Raw genomic sequence first — 3,803 nt, forward strand, 5'->3', positions numbered from 1 at the left:
ATAAGGCCCCAGAAATTGATGGAATACCAACTGACATATTTTAAAAAAATAGATGCTGCCCTGGACGTGCTCACCAGATTTTGTCAAGAAGTCTGGAGGACTTTTTTCCAGTCAATTTTTTTTCCTGATCAAGCCCAAATTTATTCGATGAATTCTGCTATAAATAGGCAGCAGAGTAGACTGGGCTGCCAGGGAACCCAGTCCTAGGTTATCAGTTTACAAAAGAGAGGGAGGTGCATGCCCCAAGGTGTTGATTTACAGGTGCTGATTTAAGAGGTAGGCATAGTCCCAGAGATGGACAGGGGTGGCAGCTGCATGTACTCAGGATGGCTTCCTACAGAGGCCCCCTTCTTTAGTTTATAAAGGCTGCAGGTGACTCACGTCTGTCTTAGGCTACATGCCTTAGCATACATCTTTCACACAGGTTTCTTTACCCATCATAGGAAAAACAGGGCAGCTTTTGGCCCTGCTCCTGTCTTAGGTTGATAACCAAGCAAGTGAAAAGAAGGAATGAGGGGAGCTCTGGTGGCCTAATGGCAAGGAGCTGCAACTACAATCCGAGAGGCGCAGGGTTCGAATCCACCAGATGCTCTGCCGGGGAAGGAGGGACAGTCTCCTCCTGTACCAGTCAGATCTGATTTGACGGTACACTCACACAAAAATAATAAAATTTTAAAAAAAAGAAGAAGAAGGAATGCTAATTCCGTCATGGACAATGAGCCCCTAAAAAAAGAGGATGATTGTTCCTTGACCGCGTCCCCTTAACCTTTTGGCCAATAATTGATTGATAATACATTCTTTTGCTTTACTTAAATTTTTGTCACAATGTATATTAACTTAGCCGTATGGGCTTTTTGTGTTAAGGCTGTAGCAGAAATAGAGACAGCAGCAATCATAGGGATAAGAGAAACAATTTCCACAATAACAAGACCTACAGCTCTTTTGGTTCTTAATAACAACTTATATAACTCTTTTAAAATTTGTAAGCTATTATCATCATACCAAATATCATAACAAGAGGAGGATTTTTTAGAATAACAACCGAATCATCCTTGGTAATAGAGCTGATACAGTTAGAGATTTTGCAACGAGAACAACTGACATTATTTTTAGAATAATCACCAGCGATCACATTATTACCAATTAATAAAACATATTGTTCAGGTACTCAAAACATGACTGTCACTTGTGACATTATCTCCCTTACATTTATCTTTTGGGACACAGGAAATATTTATCAAATCCATACTAGAAACTAATTTCCACAATTCATTTTGAAGGTTCTTCATATCAATACTCCACATTCCTCCCACAAATCTTTTCATAGGAAGTCCAGGACTATGTATGAAGAGGTGACCAGTCTCTAAGCGAGGTAGTGTTCCAACCGTTGGTCCTTTAAAAATTATATTATCAGTACTAATGTTAGCTAAGAGAATGGCCATAGCACTGTTATGATGACATTTTCTTCAAGGTGGTTGCCAGATGCCAGCACAAGCTTTCTCAAAACATGAGGGAAGTTGGCATCTGCTGGAAAGATGGTGTTATTTCTACCTGTGCCATATCCAGAAGCTCATCGCTCGAAAGCCAATTAATTGACTGGAAAAAAATCCATATTTATCTCCAATCGAAAAAAAAAGGTGACCCAAAAGAGTGTTGAAATTATTGTACAATATCACTAATATCACACACAAGCAAAATCCTGCTGCAGATTATCCAGAAACAACTAGAAGAGAACATTGACAGAGAACTATCAGAAACACAAGCTGGGTTTAGAAAAGGCCTGTGGCATTTGAGACATTATAGTCAATGTAAGATGGCAGAAAGCAAAGAATACTGGAGGGAGAGCTATCTGTGTGTCACTGACTATACAAAGGCATTTGACTGTGTGAATCACAAGAAACTCTACTTAACTTTGAGGAGAATGGGAATCCGAGAACACTTGATTGTGTTTGTGCGAAACCGATACTTGGACAGGGAAGCAATCCTCTGAAAAGAGCAGGGAAACACTGAATGGTTAAAAATCAGGAAGGGAGTGTGCTAGGGATGCATCCTGTCTCCATACCCTTTTAATCTATATGCAGAAAAGATCAATCTGGAGGCTTGGATTAATTAGGAGAAATGTGCAATCAGGACTGGAGGAAGACTCATCAACAACCTGTGTTGTGCAGATCATACTTCCATACTGAAACTGAGGAGGACCTGAAGCACTTGCTGTAGAAGGTCAAAGACTGAAGCCTTCAATATGGATTGAAGCTCAACAAAAACAAAATTTTTCACCGCTGGGACAATTGGCAGCACCATGATGGATGGAGAAGAGATTGGGGTTGATAACAGTTACAGTTTGTTCTGCTTCAAAATCAACAGTCTTAGTACCAGCACTCAGAAAATCAAAAAATAAATTGCATTAAGTAAATTTGCTATCAGGGACCTTTCCAGAGTACTGAAAATCGATGATGTCCGTTGAGAGACTAAGGTGCACCTGATCAAGTTTGTGGTCTTCATAACTGTCTACTATGAATCTGAGAACTGGGCAATGACTAAGGATGACAGGAGAAGAATTGACACCTTTGAATTGCGGTGCTGGATGAAGAGTCCTGAAAATACCATGGACCATCAAGAAAACAAATAGTTCTGTCTTGGAGAGGATGAAACCAAGTTTATCCTTGGAGGTTAGGATTTTGAAGCTCTGTCTCACATACTTTGGGCATGTGGGCAGGAGGGACTGGTCCTTGGAGAAGGATATAAAGCTCAGAAGGGTGGAGGGACAGATTAAAAGAGCAATTTCCTGAATGAGATGGACTGATACAGTATCTAGGACAATGGAGTAGCTTTAGAGTCAATGAGACTTGCTCAGGACTGGGTAGGCTTCAAACTGTTAGTGTTCCTTTGAGTCACAGGTGACTCAACAAAACATAAGAACAACGACAATAACAGAGTAAATGGACAAATTTTTAGAAATTCACTCCCTCCCAGATGGACATGATCAGACATGGAACGCTTCAACAGATTCATAAAAAAGAAAGAAACAGAGCAGATCATAAAAATTGTGTTCCCCTGGCCCCCGGAAAAAAAAACAACCAAAAAAAGTCCCAGGTGGCTTTATGGCTTAATTCTACCAGTCCGACTCAAATAATCTTAAAATATATAAGAAGAAGAAACACACCCAGAGTGACTTTATGAAGAAAGAATAACTCTAATACCCAAAGCAGGGAAAGTAATTAGCAAAAAATAAAATAACGTATCAGATTCAGTAGTTGGAAAACATGGACTCGGTGACAGAAATGGAGCTGGAGAAAGAATGATTGAATTTTGCACAATCAATGACTTATTCCTTACAAATAGGTTTTTTAAGAGACATTAACACCAGTTATATAGATGGATTTCACCTAATGGTATGCAGAGGAATCAGTTCGATTACATCTGAGGAAAGAACCGCTGGAGAAGCTCAATATCAGCTGTGAAAACTAGGCCAGGAGCTTATTGTGGTACAGACCACCAATTAATCATATGCAAGTTCAACCTGAGGAAAATTAAACCAAATCCACAGGAACAAAAATACAACTCTGGGTCTATTCCACCTGAATTTCAGAACCATCTTAGGAACAGGTTTGAGGCTTTGAACACTAATGAGCAAAGACCAGATGAGTTGTGGGAGGATATCAAGAGTATCATCCAGGAAGAGTGCAAACGGTCATTGCAAAGACGGAAGAGGAAGAGAAGACCAAAATGGATGTCAGAAGAGACTCTGAAAATTGCACTGGAGCGCAGAGAAGCCAAAGCACAAGGAAGAATTCAAGATACTA

This window comes from Elephantulus edwardii, unplaced genomic scaffold, assembly GCF_000299155.1.
Source record: "Elephantulus edwardii isolate Elephantulus edwardi_28Jun2011 unplaced genomic scaffold, EleEdw1.0 scaffold00178, whole genome shotgun sequence".
NCBI classification, from domain to species: Eukaryota; Metazoa; Chordata; class Mammalia; order Macroscelidea; family Macroscelididae; genus Elephantulus; species Elephantulus edwardii.